The sequence below is a fragment of the Eptatretus burgeri genome, chromosome 6 (genome assembly GCF_056783735.1).
Source record: "Eptatretus burgeri isolate ZD-2024b chromosome 6, Ebu_testis_v1, whole genome shotgun sequence".
In the NCBI taxonomy this organism is placed as follows: domain Eukaryota; kingdom Metazoa; phylum Chordata; class Myxini; order Myxiniformes; family Myxinidae; genus Eptatretus; species Eptatretus burgeri.
The window spans coordinates 102,669,153-102,692,360 of NC_140966.1; the positions used below are offsets into that span (position 1 = coordinate 102,669,153).

Sequence of the window (23,208 nt, forward strand, 5' to 3'; positions counted from 1 at the left end):
CGGTGGGCCGCGGAGCCCTCACAGGTGGGCCGAGAGGTCGGCAAAAAAGAAAAGAAAAGAAGAAGTATATAAAAAAGGGTCTGATCTTACAGTGTAAGACTTACACGACACAGCTGGAATTCAGCTAGGTCTGTTTGTACTTCCGTCTTTCCAAAACTGTCTAGAGAGAGATAGAGATAGAGAGAGAGATAGAGAGAGAGATAGAGATAGAGATAGATATAGAGATAGAGATAGAGATAGAGATAGATAGAGTCATTTTGTGCTTACGTACGTCATGTTTATGCAGTGGTGGTTTACGCGCGTTCAATCTACATGTAACTGTGATGTGAACGTACTATATCCGTGTGTATGTGTGCACGTGTGCATATATGCAATGTGTGTGTATGCATGTACGTGACTTGTACTTCCTTCATGCGTTCACGAACTTGAAATTTTTGTCAACTTTTCAACTTTCGCGGATAATTTCTTGAACCGAAAATGGATCGATTTTTGAAACGAAAGTGTGATGGTGAAGACAAATCTGTTACGGAAAAATCTCGAAAGGTTGTGGTGAGGAAATATGACCCCGATTACATTAAATATGGATTCACAATGGCAGGCAGTGATGTTGAGCCAAAAGCACAGTGTGTTGAATGTGCTGAAATCCTGTCAAACGAGGCGCTTAAACCGTCAAAGCTTCAGAGACACTTAAACACAAGACACCCGAATAGTGCAGGTAAGCCAAAGGAATATTTTGAGAAGAGAAGGGCTGGACTTCAGGCACAGCAGAAAGTGATTACAACATTCACAACTCAGTCAAAATCAGCATTGAAAGCCAGCTACATGGTTGCTGCTCGTGTTGCTCGTAGTAAGAAAGCTTTCACAATCGCGGAGGAGCTTATTTTACCCAGTGCTGTTGATAAGTGTCGAGAAATTCTTGGAGAGGCAGCTGCAATCAAACTTCAGTCCGTATCACTCTCTAATGATACTGTGATGAGAAGAATTGTTGAAATGAGTGATGACATTGAATGCCAACTGGTGGAAAAAATAAAGGCCAGTCCGTATTTTTCCATTCAGTTGGATGAATCTACTGACATGAGCAATAATACTTTATTTCTAGTTTTCGTGAGGTACTGCGGGGACAGTGATGTTCATGAGGATCTACTGTTTTGCAAAGACCTTCCCACAAAAACAGCTGCAGATGATGTAATGCTCTGCCTTGACAAATACTTCACTGACAAAAGTATTGATTGGAAGAACTGCGTAGGTGTGTGCACAGATGGTCCTGCATCAATGACAGGAGTCCATCGTGGTGTTGGAAACCAGGTCCAACAGAGGGCGCCAGATGCCAAGAAGACCCACTGCTTCTTACGTCGAGAAAATCTGGCAACAAAGCAGATGTCACCAGAACTGAATGAAGTCATTAATGTTGCTGTTAAAACTGTTAACTTCATCAAGAAGAGTACACTCAACTCAAGGTGTTTTCCTGCACTGTGTGAAAGACTCGATTCTGATCACTTGCAGCTTCTGTACCACAGTGAGGTGAGGTGGCTTTCAAGAGGACGTATGCTTAATCGCCTCTTTGAACTGAGACATGAAGTCCACATGTTCCTTGAAGAGAAACACTCACCACTTGCTGATCATTACAGTAATGATAACTTTTGTGCCAAATTGGCTTACCTGTCAGATGTGTTTGACCAGTTAAATCAGCTCAACATATCAATGCAAGGTAGGAACAGTTCAGTGTTCTTGGTTGCTGACAAAATCGAAGGCTTCAAGAAAAAGCTTGTTCTTTGGAACAGAAAAGTGAAGGATGGACGACTTGAGATGTTTCCACTTCTGAGTGAAACTTTGGAATCCATTCCTCATACAGACATATCTGGGCTCATAATCCAGAATTTCACCGAATTATCACAAAAGTTTGCAGACTACTTTCCAGAGGACCCAAGGCAAGGAAACCTTTGGATTTTGAACCTTTCTCAGTGGATCCTGCTTCAGAAGATGTGGCCTTGTCCGTTGTACTTGAAAAATGAACTGATGGAACTTTCTGCAGACAGTCTTCTGAAGCTTCAGCATGCACAAGTAGACCTTCCTTCATTCTGGATATTGGCAAGCAGCGAATACACTTCTTTGTCAAAGCGTGCCATCTGATTTCTTTTACCATTCACCACAACCTGTCTCTGTGAATCGGGCTTCTCGACTGTAACTGCGACAAAATCGAAAGCACGAAATAGTATAAAAACAGACACTCTTAATGCCACTTTGCGTGTGAGCCTGTCCGCCATCAAACCACGACTTGACCATCTTATTTCCAACAAGCAAGGTCAAGTGTCTCATTAAAGGTAAGCATAATGATTTGTTTTGGCATTAAGTTTTATTGCCATTTTTCTCATTACGATTCTGTATGATGGGCCTCGAAAATTCCCTCAGAGCCAGAGTGGGCCTCGAGTTGAAAAAGGTTGACAAGCATTGCTGTTTACAACCTAAAAACCTTGAGTAGCTTTTTCCATTGTTTTGGGTGAATTTCAAAACAAATATTTAAAAAAAACCAACGTTGCATTGTAGATAGATGTTTCAAGGAGATGTGTATAAACATTATTCTTTATAAATAGCTGACAATTGTTGTGATGGGTGACAAAATTTGGTTCTGTCATTTAGAAAACAGATTAAGATTTGGAACGGCAGGGAAATAGGGTATTATCAAATATATTTATCTTTGAAACTCATGGAGAATTCACATAGCCTTTCTAAAGCACATCCGATTCATATGAAATCACCAATTGCTTTAGAAACAGCCGCGAAGACAAAGGAAAACACGATCAAGTGCTTGGAACGCTGCGGAGGTTAAAAGTTAAAACCTTCTGCACCGTAAACCTGTACCTCCACCGTCACTGTACCAAGGTAATGTGTTACCCGAGCAGTAATTCTTGACATCATAAGTTCCAGGCGTACTCGACTCCATAAAAGCATCAGTTAAATTTGTTTTTTCACATTTAAAGTCGATGGTTGATTTCCCACTAACCTTGGTAAATGAAGTTCTGATAGAAGTTCCACATGGATAACATATATGAAAAGGAGATCCACAAAGGCAGACTCTTAAATATAATTCATGAAATGTGGAATTCAAGTGGAAAAATGAACAAAGTTCAAATCATAAATACATCAAGCCACAGAGAACACAAAATGTCAGTCTATGCTTTTCACAGCTCGAACCAACGTTGAGGATTTTCAAACACGAGGTTGAAGGATGTTTCTTGTGTATTTATTTTCTTAAACAAAATATTGGGTATTTTTTCTTCTTTAAATATTAACAAAAGAAAGTCAACCTGTTTGGGGGGGGGGGTGGGGCGAGAGAGAGAGAGAGAGGGGGGGCGAGAGTGGATGTGCATCCATCTGTTGTACATCTCAGCAAAGCAATCAATGATGGTGTTCTCCAACATGTCATTGCTGCCTGTAAGTAATGCTTGTTCAATGTTCATGGGTTTGACGATGAACCAAGTCGGATTTCAATCATTACGTGGCCTATCGTAGGCAAGGGGTTAAAATAAATTTGCGGCACGTGCCCCATGGGACACTGCCCAGCATTGCCTCTGATCGCAGGGAAAATATGTTTCAAATCGAAATGTTAAAAGGAAGAACCAAAGGACTGAGAAGGATCTAAATTCAGGGAGGGCTATCTGACGACACTTCACCTGATATCAGTTGTAGATTTATGGATATTAGAAAGCACGAGTAAAATTAAGAGGACATCTGTAAATAATAGTCAGATAAATGTGTTTTATGGAATTGAACTGGAGGAATCACGAACAATGACTCAGGTGGTAACACCAGCAAGGACAATCCAAAATAGACATCTTCATCACTGAAGATTATTTGATACTTCAGAGATTGTTTACAATGTTTCAAAAACGTGGTTTCTTACCTGGATAGTTGTTGCACTTTCACGTTTCTTTTCCAGATCGTTCCCGGCTCAGTAGCCTCTAACCTGCTTCAATGATGACGAGTGCTTCTTCCTTGGCAGGGAAAAACAGAAAGTTACTCTTCACCCCACTTCTCTCAAGCCTGTGGGAAGACACCACATCATCATAACGTGGAAATGTATTCTTGGTGGTTTTCGACGTCAAACCATGTGGGGGCACTGCCCTCATCATAATCCACTCGGATTCAAATAACTCCACCCACCTGTATCGGTGGAACTTCAGAGCTGAGTCTCGATCGTATTTGGGACTGAAACACGGACTGCAAGAGCTCAGTTTGCTGGAATGTACCTGATCGCTCCGAGATCTTGATCACGAGGAATCCACATGATTTGTAATGTTGTAATCTGCTGGTTCATCTTGAAAAGTAAAGTTGTCGTTTTCATCGAGGGTTTTCTTCAGATGGTTCCTCGTTCAGTATCCACGGTAGTTTGTCTGCAGAGAAAAAGACAAATTAAAATGATGGGAGAATCTTTATTCAACAAGAGAAGATAAAGGTTTGGATTAACATCAGTTGGAGTTGGTTATTAGATATTCGTTTAATTAATATATTTTGCAGTCATTCACGGCAAATGGTTAAAGAATCAGGTGACAGGTTTTGTGGGTCTATTTCTCAACATGTGATGTGATTCCAGGAGTTATTTTTATTGTAAAAGTTGAGCAAAGACAAGAATTAGAGATTGTTATCAGAGAAACGGACTCATTCAAGCAGTCACAAAGAAAAGCACAAAAACGATGGGAAACTAGAAGGGCACTCGGTGGAGTGGGTACATCCGTCACGCAATGGCTGATCCCGTCAAACATGTCGGGCCCAATGCATTTTTGAAATATTATAAACATGTGTATATATATATATATATATATATATATATATATATATATATATATATATATATATATATATATATATATATACTCTTTATTTATATTTGTATATATTGTTACGAATTTGGAATTCAATCGCACCCAACATACAGGTTCCCTTAGTCAGCTATGTCGATAACTGCATGTTCCCGAGATAGCTCACCTTCCATTGTTTAAATGTTTTGAAATTGATTAGATGCGCTGCGGATCGATTTAATAGTTAGGGAACGAAACAATGGAGACGTCCCACCCCCTCTTCTGCAAAGAGGAAGAAGAACCCTGCCATCCCGTGACGTCAACAACTCCCTCCCACCGGGGGGTGGATCACGAGGGCATGAGTCACGCCGGGTGCGGGGGAGGGGGTGCAAAGGATAAACACGACATCTTTTCTTTGTTCATAAAAGAGTCCCGTGGCAAAGTTCGTGTGCTGAGTCCCATGGGAGGAGTAAGCTTTTTGCTTCGGCAGTTGGGGGAGTCGGGAGGAACCCAGAAGCCAAGGAGCTGCGTGGAAGTCCGGGCATCGCGAAGGAGATGTGAGCTGGAGGCGCAGCCTTGCCTGCTGTGTCGCGCAAACCGCGCGTTCGTGTGGAGAGAGCCGGAGAGAGCTCGCCTGCCACACGGAAGGCCTGAGCTCGACCGCAGCTACGCTAGCTGCCGTGGGGAAGGAGCATCGTGGGTCGCCCAAGCCAGACACCACGAGGGTGCAGGTAACCTGCAACGGTCTCGTGGGACTCATTCGGTCTGCCAAGTCCCACGCCATAAAGACCCAAGAGGTCCAGTCTGACCCCATTGCCTTTGATGGAGTCTTTTTCCTGCTTTTCTTTCAAATGAATGTTTGTGGCGCCGAGTCCCGTAAGTAAAACTGTGTCAGTGACTGTACATTAATAATTGCTTAAAGACGGTTGTAGTTCTTTTGTTGCTTGTTAATTGCATACGTGTTTCATTATAATAAATGTCCTTGTGGAAATGTAAACCTGCTCGTTTCGTCGATTCCCTCATTGACTGAACATTTCGTGTGTTGGGAGTTAGAAAGCCGTTGGTTTGCCAGAATAGGGGGACATTTGGACCAACGGTTTTCGGCGATTACGCCGCTCAGAATCGCGCATGGACAAGCTCGCCTCGGCGGTTTGTTCCGTACGAGTTCCGTCGAGGGTGGAATACCCCAGTAGTTGGATCACGTGGGTATTTAGGTACATTGAAGATTGGCAATCGACCCTACCCCACGTGATCTGCCGATTGGAGTATTTCGGTTCTTGTACAAGGACCCGTCGCTCGGAGTTATCCGGGCGGCGATCTATATTCCGGGCGATCAGTCGGGCCGACTCGACTTGCGGCTCCGTTCAGAGCGGTCAGTTGGCAGCTGACCCCCGGCCGGTAACTATATATATATATATATATATATATATATATATATATATATATATATATATATATATATATATATATATATATGGAGAGAGAGAGAGAGAGAGAGAGAGAGAGAGAGAGAGAGAGATTGAGATTGAGATTGAGATTGAGATTGAGATTGAGATTGAGATTGAGATTGAGATTGAGATTGAGATTGAGATTGAGATTGAGATTGAGATATTGAGAGAGATTTTTTGAAGCCAGGTTTCAGCTGAGTGGTTCATGGTGCCGACCTTCGGACCTGAGGGTCCTGAGTTCAAGCGTTGGCGAAGTGGTTAGGGTGACTGGCTTGGAACCTTAGGGTCCTGAGTTCAAGCGTTGGCAGAGTGGTTAGGGTGGCTGGTTTGGGACCTCAGGGTCCTGAGTTCAAGTCTCTGTTTCTCGTTGAATTAACATGAGGTGAGGTTGTCTCAGTCTGTCATCCTTCCTAGGTCGGCAAAATGAGTACCAACTTACTGGGGTAATGACCATTCAGGGTAACCTGCGTTGAAGTGGTGACCCATCCAGAAATGTATTCCTTGATAATGAAAGTGCCTTTGCAGCCATATGTGCTTTGTGCCACAAAATAAATGGTTTGAAACTATTAATATTATTCTTGTTATTATTATTATTATAATTATTCTTATACTGTATGTTGTTTTTGGCTCCATCTGTCAAAAGTGAAGAATCACTTTAAAAATTGACAAGTTCTCACATCCAGATCTGTATTCGTATCTTCCCCAAAATCGAATCGATTTGCCCTTGACTCACACCCAACCTGTCCACCATATTTCGCCCGAATCCGCCCCCAACGTTTTGAGATATCGTGCTATATGTGTATATATATATATATATATATATATATATATATATATATATATATATATATATATATACACACACATATCATCTTGGCCCGATCTCTCAATGGTGAAGCAGAGGAGGAGATTGGGACCACACTCTGTGCAGAGCATTGGTGCTGCTGAAGCACTCTCCTTGGCTATTGGGCACAATCCTGGATGGGTTGCCACTCCGACACAGTATGCCAGCGTGCTGGCGCTCATTTTGCCGACCTCGGAAGGATGACAGGCCGAGTAAACCCCACCTGGTATTAATTAAACAGCTGAGCGGGATTTGAACTCAGGACCTGTGGATCCAAAGCCCGCCACCCAAACCATTTAGCCAACACCAGGCCAACGGTGAAGAATCACATGAAAATTCTCATAGTCAGATCCGGATCCTGATCTTCACCAAAATCTAATCAGTTTGGTTTCGTCACACACCCAACCTGCCGACCAAATTTCATCAGAATCTGTCCACAACGTTTTGAGACATTCTGCACACAAATAAACAGACAAACAGGGGTGAAAACATAACCTCCTTGCACCTTCTATGGTGGAGGTAATAAGGGTATTCTCGAAGAGAAATGAAAGATTTTTCACGATTATAACCAACAGTGACCTGTTTTGCATTCCCACGTGAACCCAGGGCTCATGATGTGAGAAACTCAGATTCAAATCCACACACAATGTTGGTTTGTTCTTGGTATGATTCACATCTGCATAATTCAGAGAAAGGGACTCCATTGTGTTCCATCATGGAAGGCTCCTTGGTTGATGGTGGAGCGGGAAATTTCAAATGTAAATGTTCAAGAAAGGTGAAAAAGGACCAAAAAGGATGTCCATGGGTGGGGGGGGGTATCTTACTCTTTCTCACTCGATATCATTTGTGGACTAGAGTTCACAGAACACGGTCACCCACGCTGTCTTGAGGAACAAGGACATGGGCACGGTCTACAACCCACAAATCTGATTGGTCCTGATGACATAAAATGCTGCAATATTTTGTCCAAGTACTGCAAAACGGAAGGGTTTTTTAAAGTGCTAAAAAGGTGATTTGTGTTCCACACGTTTGATGTGTACGATTGTAGATCGCAAGACACGAATGACCTGTCTTGCTTCAACAGTTTATTTGAACATTGCAGGTGGAGATGGAGTAAGAACCTTAAAAGATAGAATGACAATGATGTCATGAAACAATCATGAACAATTTAGGTTACACACTTCAGGGCAATACTATCATGTATTCAATGATAGATACTGTTAATATTGCCGTTATAATTTACTGTAGTTGAAGAGTACATATTTTACGAATACAATCAACGAACAATTGAAAAATTCCCATTAACCATCTTCTGTTATTAATTTCTTGGTTAACCAATAAAATATTATTGTTAACCATTAAAGACATTGTATAAAATAAACAATTGAGAGGGTGCAGGGCAGCCCGGAATCATGGCGAAACCCAATCATTATCCCTGTGTCGTAAGAGGCGACCAGGGTTGCGTCAGGAAGGGCATCCGGCGTAAAAACCTTTTGTCAAATCAGTATGTGGATCATAATGGATGATCTGCTGTGGCGACCCCTAACGGGAGGTGCCAAACTAAATTCTTACTTCAATGATGCGAAGAAAGCTCAAAAGCGTACAACCACAAAGGGGGCTTTTGATGGAAGATCTTCTCTACTAGTGAACGTAAGATTCTTCCGTGATAATTGTGATATACTGCACTGTTATAAACTTCATTTTGTAAACTTAAATTTTGAAATCAATTATAACATTATAATTTATATGGTATACTATAACTTGTAAGATTTTTTTTTAAAAATACAATAGATCTAAAAACACGTGAGTGAAGAAGAAGAGGAGAAAGATACAAGAAGATAAAAACGCAGGACAGGAAGATACAGGATGATCTCTCCGACTCCCTGCAAAATCCTCTATATCTCTTTGCTGATGACTCCACCCTCTGCCGTACCATCTCTCGTCCCTCAGACCGGCAAGCAGCAGCTTCTTCGCTCTCTGCAGATCTGGATAAAATCACAAAGTGGTCTAACACGTGGAACATGTCTTTCAATCCGGACAAATCTCACACTCTCGCGATGTCTCTCCGAAAGGACCGTTTAGAAAAAACCCCATCCACTTTCTCAACAATCCTCTGGAAGAAGTCCTTTCTTTCAAGCTTCTGGGTCTCACGATCTGCCATGATCTTTCCTGGGAAAGCTACATTTCCAACCTGGCCACCAAAGCCAGTCGCCAACTGGGAGTGCTCCGTCATGCAAAGTCCTTCCTCCGTCCACCTGAGCTCCTGACAACTTACAAAGCTTTCCTCTGGAGCCTGATGGAGAACTGCTCTCCCCTGTGGGCTGGTGCTCCTGCTTCCCACCTTTCTCGGCTTCACGCTGTGGAAACCAAGGCATTTCGGATCATTGGTATCTCCCACAATGAGGCTGAATCTTTGGGCCTCTCACTCTCTCACTGCAGGCAGGTCGGTGGTCTTTCTGTCTTCCACCATCTCCTCTCCAGTCTCACCCCACCCTGCTCTCTCTGCGATTTGTCCCCACCACATTTCCGCAGGGCGCTCAAGGTCCACCAACAACCGCCTTCTGGTAAAACTACCAAAATGAAGAATCACTGCTCACCTTCACTCTTTCATTCCTCTTTTTTCCCGCCTTTGGAACAAACTCCAACACTCTCTTCAATCCCACTCTTCCCTCCAGATCTTCAAGAGAGATGTTCACCACCACCTATTGTCTTCCCTCATCCAAATCCTCAATCTTTTCTACCCCCGTTAATCCAGCCCAAACCCACCTCCTTCTAATTCCCTGCTTTCCTTCCTGAAAGTCCCTGTAATCTCCATCTTGGATTCACCATTTTCTCCGCCCCATCCCTCTCCCTTCCACAGATCTCCGAATGTCTCTGTTCCCCACTGTTCTGTCCTTCCCACTCCCGCCCCTCTTGTCTCATGCCCCCCTTGCTGTGCATTGTGTTCGCTCTCATACAAGCCTCGACAAGGTATACAAAAAAAACAAAAAACAAGGAGAAGTACACAAAGATGACAAAAAACAAGAAAAAACAAAAATCCAAAGCAGCAGAAGCTCCGCAACATCAAGAAGCAAGACAAAAAGCTAACACAGCAGCAATGATTACTTCCAGAGCAACTGAAACTTCTCAACAGAAAAAAGCAAACACAGCAACAATGGCTGCATTCTGCCCTCCCGTACCTGCAATCTCACAGTCAATTGTGTTGTATTTCACTCGGTTGTCCGTACTATCTGGTTCAGGAGGACACACTTCAAGCCTATGAAACCTTTGCTGCCCCTGTGTGAAGCGGGGCCATCGCCGTGAAATACAAAACACACAGGAAATGGTGCTTTGTGTTGAGGCGCGGTGATGATGGTCATGTTTAACCCTCGACCAGTCAAAGATACCCGGGGCGTAAAACATGGCAAGGAAAGCCGTGGTCTTATTTGCTGTCTCCCACCTGTCTCTCTCTTTCTCTTTCCTCCCACCCACTCTTCTCTCCCCATCCCCACCTTCCCTCTCTTTCTCCCCCTCCCCACCCTCTCTACTCTACCTTCCCTCCTCCCTCTCTCCTCCTTCCCCCCCATATCTTTTCCCCCTCTCCTAGTGTTCCCATCAGGAAAGCGACGAGTGGTATTTGCAAGTAAAAACTCTTCCTTTCACACCGTCAAGTGCATATGGTAGGCAATGCGGTTTCGTTGGCTAAGGGGCACAATCCTGGACGGGTCATTACATATATTGGCAGGTCAAGCCAGATTAGAACTATGGCTGACAACAGATGCTATGTAAACCTGTACCAACCTGTTTCATGGTTAGATTGTCGGAGACAAAACCACCTCCTCCACCAGGTCTCCTGGTGAGGAGAGGGTATGATATGGACACCCAGCAGGATTGAAAACAAAACCTATCAAAGGGTGGAGGAGCTCTTTGTGAGCCAACGGCCATCTGTATCTAGTGCCCAACTGTTTATGCAGACGTCCTCCTGCAGCTTTTTTTCAGAGGTTGTTGGCAGGATTTGCATTCCGCCCTCCGTAAAACCCTTCACTCCGCAAAACATAACGCAAATAAATCTGAAAACCCACTCGGTGGGAGTGCCTCCTGTGCAACTGCCCTTCACAGGGCAGCTCGCCGGATGATGGGATTGGGGCAAAGCCTTCGGGACCCCCACTCCTTGATGATAGGAGGAAAAACATGGAGTAACCTTCCCAGGTCAGATTGTGGTAGTGTGTCGGGGTGGTGCTGAGGTATCGTCCACCAGACGGCGGTCTCCTTGGGTTAACCGGAGGCGGTCCCCTCGGGTGGGTGCTGGAATGTCCTATCCCTCAGAGAGGATGATCACCATCTGAGCGGGGGAGTGATCTCAGTGGGGGTGCGGGGGAGTGATGTCAGGGAGGTGCAACAATGGCGGTGATTCAACTCCTTGCTTGGAAAGTCGAACCTCGAGTGTTTTTTTCCAAGACCACTTTTAATACCAAAAGTAATAACACCAAAGATAACAGTATAATATTAATTTTATTGCAAAATAATATCTATCTATATATTACGAATACTCTCATCTTGAACATGTGTATGTATGTGTGTATGTTTGTATGCATGTATATATGTATATATGTATATATGTATGTATGTTTGTATATATTTGTATATGTATGTTTGTATGTATGTTTGTATATATTTATATGTGTATGTTTGTATATATGTATGTATCTTTGTTTGTATATATGTATTTTCCCCAAATACAGCCAAAACGGTACACGATAGCGCAAAAAAAATTGTGCCACCTTCTCACCATTCTCCTGCGGAATGCAGTATCAAGTTTCGTTCAAATCGGACAACGAAAAAAATTATTAAAAAATCAATTCCCGATTCAGTTCAGTACTCTTCGGGAGAACTTGATCAATGCAAACAACCTCAGCGGTATAGTTCGCTGGAGCTATCTTTTTTTTATTTGAAATGATTTTTTTCATCAACCGCTGTCACAACGGGAACCCAACGGGTTCACGGGTCGTCTCGTTAATACTCATAACATCCTCTCTCTCCGAGGAGCTTCCTCCTTGGACAAACGGCGTGTTAATGTGTGTAAATAGTTCATCGTCGAATTTTGTGGAAAACCCTCACTGGAAGTTAAAAACTAATCATATTATAACCCACAAACACGTGTGATTACATTTTAAACAGTCGCTACTGCTGTAAAAACGGAAAGGGAGGAAACCAGGAGTTTGTTCAGTTTAACACCAAGCAGCTAGTTTGCGCTTGACAAGCCAGCCGTTCCTTATCAACAGTTTTGAATGGAGTGCTTGGTTGAATGCTTGAGGACTCGATAAGAAACGTCATCAATGAATCCCCAACGTTTTTGAGGCTCGACCTTCGATCGACGGTAATGTATAGAATATACCCCGGAGAGGAACGAGCCCTCCTGCTGTTCCTGTGGTGAAAACACAAACGGCTTTCAGCCCAGCTCACAGCTTCTTCTTCTTCTTCTTCTTCTTCTTATTCTTATTCTTATTCTTATTCTTATTCTTATTCTTATTCTTATTCTTATTCTTATTATTATTATTCTTATTCTTATTCTTCTTCTTCCATAACATTTCGGACTCGGCTGTTTCATTTACAGCATCCGGATCTCCTTAAAACTAAACACCTATACACATCCTCGCATTAAGGGTGCCTGTTGAGAGCGTCTATCATGAACTTTTAAACATATTCGGACATTTGCTTTAAAGTTTCGAAAAGTTCACGTTACGATTTAAAGATTATTCCATTTAATGTGTTGTAATTTCGTCAATACACGATTTTCTCGTCGTGAACGAGGAGCCTCCATGACGGGTCTCGCTATTGGCTCCATCAAGGCACGTGACGAAATATCGGAAGTTGTTTTTTTCTTCTTCCTCATCTTCTTCATCTTCTTCTTCTGGTGAAGACAAAACCTTGAGGACGCGGCTCATGGACACATTTGGCTTTGTTAATTTTTTTTAAATCAGACGTAATTGGTGAGAATTTCTCATTCTGTATCACAGCGAGCCACATTTAATGATTCTTCTGATTCGGGGGCTGGTTTTAAACGGCTGCCGATCCGTATTTCGCCCAAGGGCCGAAGTTTGGACACCCCCATCTTAAAAGGTCTTCAAAAGCGGAAGAGGTTTCAGCAGTCGAAAGGTACATATCAATAGTACGTAGTTAATAGACATATGATGTGTTTTTGTGGATGTATCCTCAAATCCCTTCATGTTTTACGTGTGCAGTGCTGTGGAGAAAACTGTGGACGGCCGCGCGATGCACTCTGGGAGCGGTTGTCAGGGAGACGGAGGCTTCTCAACGGTGAAATCGACAAGAGAATAACGGTGAGTCGAATGTCCGCCCTTCTCGAAAGAGTTGAGTTTATTATTCTCTTCCCGACATATTATATTTTATACTGAGCAAGTGAAATGCCATATGAATGTGTTTAATATAAAAACTCTTTCTGCACCAAATGTGTGAAGAAATCGGGAGATGAGAGTCGAGAGAGCAAAATGGATTTCAGCAAACTCAAAATAATGAACCCTGACAGGACCAGAGGCGAAGGCCGTGAGAAGCTGGTACTCGGCCCCCAGGCCATTAGGGAAATGTGGGCCTCCCTTTCAAACTGATCATCAAATCTTTTTGTCATCTGTAATAAATACTGTTGCGGTATTCGCGCCCGCCGGCGTGCTGACGGCCACGTAACTCGAATCGCGGCACGTCGCCCACCGGACGGACAATCCAGTCGTGACCCTCTCGGACTAACGCCGGGAACCAGTCACGGGTGGACCTTTCGGTCTCACCGCGATCGAGCCAATCAGCCCCCGCGTGGGATAGGGTTGCTCGCCAAATTCGACCTACCTAAGTACCCACGCGGAGGGTAGACCGGGCGATCGCACCTCGCCGCAGGTCGACTTCGGACACGGGCCACTTAAGCGACCCGTTCCGTACTATCAGAATAACCGAGCGGTGTTATCGTCGACCTCGACGGTTCGATTAATTATCGGGCGTATTCAGCCCACTACCAACCCTTTACGTGAAGCAAGATGGGGATTCAATAGAGGAAAAGACGAAGCGAAGCGGGAGAACAGTTCAATAATAAAGCACATTTATTCGCGGCACACGGGAAGCACACATATACAATTCCACCAAATGCACACAAAAAAGAAAAACACAATTCAATTTACACAAAAAGCAAATATAAAAGCGAAAACACAATGCAGAGCTAATACCGACTACCGAGCACACGGCAACACTTATACAATTCTACTTCACAGACGGCGCCGACAACACATACCCAAAACCAAGGAAAAGAAATACCCTCAAGGATGAGGCGGGCCTGAGGCCGAGACCGGGTCGGCCTACCCGTCTGGTGATGAGACGAGGAGCGGCGATGGTGCCTCAACTCCGCGGGCCCCGCGGACAGTGTCTGGTAGGGGGTGGGAAAGGGGCCCCCTTGGTCGCACTATCTCAGCGCGGGGGGAAACAGGAGGGGGTTGCTGATGCTCGGGGTATAGAGGATTTTTATTATCCCGCGACGAGCGTCTCCACCTCAGCCAGGTCGCGCTGTCGGCCTCCCTGGGGTGCAGCTCCCTGCACGACGCGAGCACCCCCTCGTCTGGTGTCGCCGCCTTTCCACAGCTCCGTCCCCTCCGTTCCGACTCCAACGCACACGACGACCAGCTCCTTCTTGCCAACTCCACCGCCCGCGAAGTCTTGACTCTCTGTTTCCGACTCTCCTACTCTCCGACTCTCCGACTCTCCGACTCTCTTTGTCTCCTCTCCTACTACCCTACTCACTCACTCTGGACTGACGAACACGGTCCTTTTATCAGCCCCGTAGCTTCGCCCTCTCATCCTTGACCCCCTCCCTTCGACCTTTCACCTCGCTCCCCATTGGCCCGAGAAAAAGTGGGCGTGAAGGCTTTTTGATCCATAAATTTGCATATATCGATCGCCCTGGGGGCGGGGCCACCCGCCCCTCGCTCACCGATTGGACGGCAAAAAGTGGGCGTGTGTCGTTTTTGATCCGTTTTTGAAGCACAAAATCCGTGATTTTGTACACGCTGTTCGGCGCGCGCCCTGCACGAGTCCAACACCGGTACCCACAAGCGGCGCAAGAACGGTGGCGATGCGACGGTTGCGAGGTGTGACGTGAAGGTCGTGGCGGTTGTGGTGAAGCGGCGTTGTGGTTGGTGGTTGATGTTGTGGTTGTGGTGGTAATCATGGCGGTTGGTCCAAAATAAAGATAGCAAAAGAAAAACGGCTATCCTGAAGAGTCGCAGCACGCATAAATGACATGTATTCCCACTAGACAACGGGTTTGGGCCTAACTACACATGTACTTACCGAGATACCTCACCTAAGGGACCTGAATGGTGGTTTGCGAATCTGGTAACCACAACACTACATATGATTTATGTCTGGGTATATACATGTTCACGTAGTGTGGACATGATGTACTTACAAGTAATAGAACAGAAGAAAAGAACGAGAACGATTTATAAAAATGGTCATGGCAGCAATTTTATTCAAAATGTATCGAAGACGATAATATTGGTTGTAATATTTTGATTATTTACCAATAAAACAAGAATCAATGTAAGTGTGTAATTTTTTGTTCCTTGACTTGTTGAACATTAGTCCTCAAAATCGAAGGCCCAAGCCAACTGGCCCACCTGGCCCCTGCCGACTGGCCCACCTGGCCCAAGCCAACTGGCCCACCATGGCCCAAGCCAACTGGCCCACCTGGCCCCTGCCAACTGGCCCACCTGGCCCAAGCCAACTGGCCCACCATGGCCCCTGCCAACTGGCCACCTGGCCCCCGCCAACTGGCCCACCATGGCCCCTGCCAACTGGCCCACCTGGCCCCCGCCAACTGGCCCACCTGGCCCCCCTCTGTTCTGGCATGCCAGAAGCCACAGTTTCTGCGAATGGAGGACGGTTTGAACGGTCATCGAGCAGGAGTTTCTCACTCACATCGTGGTCAATGCAGAGAATGGTCTTCCTGGAAAGGTAGTTGCTGCAGAAAGAGTCAATGGTTTAAAAATTGACTTAAACAGGTGTGTGGAAGTAGTTGGGATAGCGCGGTACTGTACTTGGATGTTTGCATGATTGTGCAGGTTTGATGGTCCGACGAATGGTCTCCTCTTGCATTGACGATCATTATAACTACAATGCTTGTACCCAGTACAATAAGCCTGTAATGTCCTTTGTGAGAGAGTGTGCTCGTCCTCTCTGTGGAGCGATGGCGTGGAAAAAATGGCGGTTCCACCCACTGCATGCAAAACTCAAGTTGGAGTATCTTCTCCAAAAGATGGCTTCGGCTTCTAAAAGATCAAAGCTGGTCTGTTCAGCTGATTGTCGATGCAGGTATCACTTTTCAGGACCCACACCACGGCAAAAACAAAAATGCAAAATAACCGAGATCAGTCAAAACCGGTAAATCTTCTTCTCGTTCATCATCATTAAAGAAGAATCATCTTCAGTCGGAGTGTTTCCAAGCTGCCTGTCTCAATGGTAATGGCGCTGGTACCATCCGACAGAGTTTTACTTGGTGCAGCATCCTTTGCGATCGACATGTTAATGCCTTAAAACTTGAAAGGGTTCAACGACAAGACAGTAACAACGTGTTTCTGCTGGAATTGTTTCTTCCCTCTGTGTTTACCGATGCACATTCTCCATTCACCTCACGATCTTTGTTCAACCTTTCCTTTACCTCATCTGACACATTCTTTCTCAAAAATAATAATAATAACGATCTCTGATAATGTTTCATCTCCCTCTTTCACAGTGTGGTTCTCATCAGTGTATCATCATTCACTCTTTTTCTATTTAAACAGACTGCTCTCAATTCAACCTTTCCTTCATCTCGTGTCGAAGAAGTCCAACTGTTACAACGTTTCTTCTCTCCATTCTCTTAACTCACCTTCATTGCATCCCTCACGTAATGTCTTTAATCACATCTCTAAACTAAAAATAAAAACCCGTTTGTAATGTTTGTCCGTGTTCCATCAATCATCCTTTTTTCCAACTTCAGTGCCAATTCACCCCTCTCATCCCTCCCTCTCAAAGCAACCTTCACACTCTTCCCCCTCCAAGCTTCGCTCTCACCTCTCACCTCTCCCTCCACTCTCCCCTCTCCCCACACTCCCCCTCTCCCTCCATTCTCCCCTCTCCCTCCACTCTCACCTCTCCCTCCACTCTCCCCTCTCTCCCCCTCCCTCCACTTGCCCTCTCTCCCCTCCTCCCTCCACTCTCCCTCTCATTCCACTCTCCTCTCACTCTCCCCTCTCACACTCTTCCTTCTCATCCTCTCTCCCATCCTCCCTCCACTCTCACCTTCTCCCTCCACTCTACCCTCTCACCCTTTCCCTTCACATCCTCTCTCCACTCTCCCTTCTCCCTCCACTCTCCCTTCTCCCTCCACTCTCCCCTCTCCCTCCAATCTCCCCTCTCCCTCCACTCTCCCTTCACTCTCCCTCCACTCTCCCTTCTCTCTCCACTCTCCCTTCTCCCTCCACTCTCCCTTCTCCCTCCACTCTCCCTTCTCCCTCCACTCTCCCTTCTCCCTCCACTCTCCCTTCTCCCTCCACTCTCCCTTCTCCCTCCACTCTCCCTTCTCCCTCCACTCTCCCTTCTCCCTCCACTCTCCCCTCTCTCCCCTCCTCCCTCCACTCTCCCCTCTCATTCCACTCTCCTCTCACTCTCCCCTCTCACCCTCTTCCTTCTCATCCTCTCTCCTCTCTCCCATCCTCCCTCCACTCTCTCCTTCTCCCTCAACTCTCTCATCTCACCCTCTCCCTCCACTCTCTCATCTCACCCTCTCCCTCCACTCTCTCCTCTCACCTTCTCCCTCCACTCTCCCCTCTCATACTTTCGCTTCACATCCTCTCTCCACTCTCCCCTCTCCCTCTACTCTCCCCCTCCCTCCACTCTTTTTCTCCCTCCATTCTCCCCTCTCACCTTCTCCCTCCACTCTCCACTCTCCCCCTCTCCCCCCTCCCTCCACTCTCTCCTTTTCCCTCAACTCTACCCTCTCATCCTCTCCCTACACTTTTTACCCTCTCGCCCCTCCCCCTCACCATCTCCCTGAACTCTTCGCTCTCCCTCCAATCTTCCCCCTCACTCCCCCTTCCCAAAGTTGCCCTCCTCACATCCACAAAGCTGCTTCCTTCCCCTGTCCTCTCTCTTCCACCTCATCACTCCACCTTCTCCAATCTTCAACTGCCCTCTGACCATGCTCTTATTACTCCCTTCTGCACCTCTCCCCATCACCACTGAGCCTTTTCTCCTCATCCGGCCCTCTCCCTAAGCTCTTCTGCAATCCCCAATACTCTTTCAACAACTCTCCTTACCTCCCTCACCTCATCCCTTGACCTACCCTCCCCCTCCCCTCCCGTGCACCCAAAGCCTCCTCCCCTCCGTTTTCCTTAACAGTGTCAAACATCTGGGGCCTTCACACAAACCATCGCTCTGATAGTTGCCATGCCGAAGGAGTTGCTGTCGCTGTGTCCAATAAGCTGAGTCCGATGATAAATGAGGTAACACCGGTCAACGAGCATATTATAAGACTAAGGATTCGTCACTCCTTGGGTGTCATTTCCCTGGCCTCTATGTATGCTCCGACTGAGGCGAGTGATCTCACCGTGAAGGACACATTCTATGCCACGCTCGAGTCTGTGGTTGATCAGTGTCCCAGGAGAGATACACTTCTCATCTTGGGAGATTTCAATGCATCAACTGGAACTGATGGGGATGGTTATGAGACATGCGTTGGTCCCCGTGGAACAGTGAACCTGAACAGCACTAAGTTCCTTGTCTTTGCAAGAAGTCATGGACTTACGGATGGCTGGTTCATGGTTTCAGTGCCCACAAGCTCATCACTGGACTTGGTATTCCAACGCTGGTGGTGTGGCAAATGAGATTGACCATGTTCTTGTTGATTGTCGCTGGAGGATGATCCAGAACTGCAGGGTCTACCGGAGTGCTCAGTTCCTCAATACTGACCACTGTCTTGTTGTAGCAAGGCCTATGTGTGAGGAATCTGTGAGGGGGTAGAGAATCACCTGTGGTCAAGTGATTCTCGTCCTGTTTTCAGGGGAATTCACGCATTGCGTTCGTCCAGGCCCGTCCCTCGGTGTACTGCAGTTGGAGCAGAGGGTGGTGGGCTCTTGACAGAGGAGTCTGAAGTGAAGGCCCGCTGGGCCGGTTACTTTGAGTGGTTGTACCAAGCCGATCCACCAGCTGTCAAGTTGGACGTCAGGGGTATTACAATCCGTGTTGCTGACTCTCGTCAACTGTGGTCCACTTTCGTTTGTGGAAAAACAGGTTGTGGTGAACCGGTTGAAATGGGGTAAAACTCCATGGATCTGTGGCATCCATGCTGAACTTCTCAAGGCTGATGGAAATGCTGCACTCGTGTCGTTGCATGCAGTTCTGTGCTCTGCGTGAAACACAGGCACCATCCCAACTGACTGGAAGAGGGGCGTTGTTGTCCCTCTCTGGAAAGGGAAGGGTGATCGCCAAAACGGCAACCACCGAGGGGTGACGCTCCTCCCAGTGCCGGGCAAGGTCTTTCTCAGATAATTTTTGATAGGGTTCGCCACCATCTGCTTGAGCACCAGCATCCAGAGCAGTCAGGCTTTACACCAAAGAGGTCAACGATTGACCGTATCCTTGCTCTTCGGGTCCTCACTGAATGCATACAAGAGTTTCGGCAGGGGCTGCTTGCAACCTATGTTGATCTCTGCAAAGCGTTTTATTCAGTGAATCGGAATGCCCTCTGGAGGATTCTTGGTCTTCGTGGGGTGCCACCAAAACTGATCGTTCTTATGTCTGAACTATATTCTGGTACTGAGAGTGCTGTGAGATGTGGTGGTACCATCTCTGACTTATTAACAGTTGTTACTGGAGTTTGTCAGGGGTGTGTACTGGCCCCCACACTTTTCAGCACTTGTATCGACTGGATTCTGGGGATGATGTCGGAGAGATCAAGCTGCGGTGCATTGTTTGGGAACGTCAAGATCTCTGACCCTGATTTCGCAGTTGATGCAGTCATCTTTACGGAGACTTTATATATCCTTTTTGGGGGCCCTCGAGGTGTTGAATGAGTAGTCGGAGCCACTGGGATTCTGGGTTTCCTGGGTCAAAACTAAGATCCAGGCTTTCAATGTCCTGTCTGTGCCTTTTTGTGGTGAGGATGTTGAAGTCATGGAGAAATTCATTTACCTTGGCAGTGATATTCATGTCTCTGCTGACTGTGAGCCAGAGGTCAACAGACGTCTGGGTCAGGCCAGGGGAGTCGTGGATTCACTGGATCATGGGGTGTGGCGCTGCTGATACCTTTGCGGGAGGACAAAAGTCCGAGTCTTCAGGTCCTTGGTGCTTCCAGTCCAGCTCTATGGATGTGAGACTTGGACTTTGACCAGGGATCTGAGATGGAGATTTAATTCCTTTGTCACCACATCTCTTCGGAAAATCCTTGGCTGTCGCTGGTTGGACTTTGTGTCCAACGAGCGGTTGCTGAGAGAGACTCAAATGAGATTTGTTACCTGCAAAGTCCATGAGGGTCAGCTGCGGCTGTGTGGACATGTGGATCGTTTTCCTGACGCTGATCCTGCTCACCAGATTCTCTCAGTGAGGGAGTCTTGTGAGTGGAGGAGGCCATTGGGTGGACAATGTGCCTCGTGGTTGCAGCAGGTTTATCAGCATCTCAAGGAGATAGGGATGGGCCAGGCATCTGCCTGGGGGATGGCCAGACAGGGGCCCCTGGAGTACCGACGGAAAGTGGACACAGCGATGCGTTGCTCTGGCGCATGCTCCCATACCTGACCTGACCATGTCATCTGAGAGAGAGGTAGATGGAGTTATCACTATTGGGGGGACGGTACAACACACAGACAAAAATGAGTTTGGAGCGGAGAGTAAATTGTTTCCAGAGGTATTCCTGGAGTTTGGGAGGTGAAAGAACAGTTCATGTTGAGTGAGAAATTGAGTTTTTAATCGAAAGCCCAACTCTGCCACCAATGACGAGTTCAAGTCAATCAAACCAGAGAAAATAGCCAGGGAGAGACACGAAGGTGTCTCACAGCTTTGGATTTTGAGGAGGGAGAGAGGTTTGAGAGTTCAGACTTGAATTGTATTATATTGTACAGCAGGGATAGCAAGGAATTTGTGGGGTGTGACAAAGGGCAAGCAATTTACAAAAGCAGACACAGAGCAGACTTATCCTGTTATATCTTCTACAATCTTAACTTATGCTACGACAGGTGCCAACACACACACACACACACACACACACACACACGCACACGCACACGCACACGCACACGCACACGCACACGCACACGCACACGCACACGCACACGCACACGCACACGCACACGCACACACACACACCAGCAGATATAAATTCAACTATGAACTGATAATCTCAAACTGATGTTAATCCAAATCGTCATCAACTGTGACTGGTTGAATCAAGCTTCTCCCATCATTTTAATTCGCCATTTTCTCTGCAGACAAACTACCGTGGATACAGAGTGACGAAGCATCTGAAGAATAGCCAGAATGTGAACGACATCGTTAACTTTCAGGATAAACCAGCAGCTGAAGAAGTGAATTCCTCTGAATCAAGTTATAGGAGCAATCAGGAACATTTCAGCAGACTGAGCTCTCGTAGTCCAGGTTTGAGTCCCAAGTATGATCAAGACTCGATCTCTTGAACACCAGCGTCGAGTTCAGATGGGTAAAGTCATTCGACCTCGTTTGGGTCATGATGGTGGCACTACATCATGTGATACGAGATTGAAATCCATCAAAAAACCATCTCCACGTTGTGATGTTTCGGTGTCTTCCCACAGATATGAGAGAATTCGGATGAAGAGTCATTTCCAGGTTGACGCTGCCAAGGAAGAAGCAGTTGTCGTCATCCAAGCAGGTTACAGAGGATACCTGGTTAGATACGACTTCAAAAAGAAGCACCAAAGTGCAACAACCATCCAGGTAAGAAACCACATTTTACAAACATTTTAACAATCTCGAAACTCTGAAATAATGTACAGTGATGAAGATGTAAATTTTGGATTGACCTCGCTGGTGTTCCCTCCTGAATCCAATGATCATGATTCCTCCAGTTCAATCCCATAAAACACATTCACCTCTCCATTATTTACAGATATCCTTGTAATATTCATAAAATTACATTCAACACTTCCAATATTTACCCCACCCACGTGCAGTGCACAGCATGGTTAAACACTTGGTTTACTTCTGTCCACAAACATGAGTTTATGATTGAGGAACAACTTTATTTAAATTGAATGTTTTATTTTGAACATCAAGTGGAAAATAAACCTGTAGTTCACAGTTGTTTGGCTCGAATTTGTCTCGATCACACTTGTGCAGAGAGGTGTGACATTTTGTTTCTTTATTATTTCTGCCTGTCTGGCAGTCAAACAAGATTGAAAATCATTCCAAACAGGAAACTCTGTTTAAGGACATCATAAAGGACACAAACAACAGACAAATAACTAATGTAACGTGTGAAATCTGGTGGTGTCATGGACACCTTCTCAACATTGGTAAACTTCTGGAATTCTTTTTCTTCAACCTTTAAAATCTTTATTTTATTGAAATGAAATTATATTCTTGTTATTTTAAGACAAAATAATACTTTTATTCTTGTTATGTGAGAAACACAAAACGCCTTCTGAGTACTTTCAAAACCCTTCCATTTAAGCAGGACTTGGACAAAATATTGCATCATTATGTGTTATCAGGACCAATGAAATTTGCTGCTTGTAGATGCTGCCCGTGTCGTTGTTTCTTAAGACAGCGTGGTATCATGTGTTCTATGAATCTCTCTCTCCCTGGTGCACCTCTCCTGTAGATTATCTCTCTTCCTGGTGGACCTATCCATTCTCTCAACTCTCCTGCACTCCATCCATCCTCCAACCTATTTCAACGTATCTCTGTCCTGCAAATTAAAAAAAAAATTTGCAATGCTTATTTGTTTTCCATCAATCGTTCAGTGCAAATTCACCCAATTTCCGAAAATCTACCTCCTCCTAACTCTTCCCCGTTATACATCCTCCTTACTCCTCCCATCTTGTCCACCATCTTGTCCACCATCCTCTTTGCA

The 23,208-nt window shown here is 45.6% G+C and overlaps 1 long non-coding RNA gene and 1 pseudogene across 3 annotated transcripts in view; both read left to right on the forward strand.

Moving 5' to 3' along the window:
- The first annotated feature begins 477 nt into the window (after positions 1-477).
- Positions 478-2,130, forward strand: LOC147025487 (SCAN domain-containing protein 3 pseudogene; annotated as a pseudogene).
- A 10,773-nt stretch (positions 2,131-12,903) lies between these two features.
- The window catches only part of LOC147025488 (uncharacterized), a 98,665-nt gene continuing 88,360 nt past the window's right edge, over positions 12,904-23,208 (forward strand). For 2 of the 3 annotated variants that reach the window (XR_015059645.1, XR_015059646.1), the window contains exons 1-3: positions 12,909-13,223; positions 13,310-13,408; positions 21,929-22,070. This is a non-coding gene — a long non-coding RNA (uncharacterized LOC147025488). Of the gene's footprint in view, positions 13,224-13,309; positions 13,409-21,586; positions 21,814-21,928; positions 22,071-23,208 lie in introns of all 3 variants that reach the window. The other variant, XR_015059647.1, reaches the window with a different exon arrangement.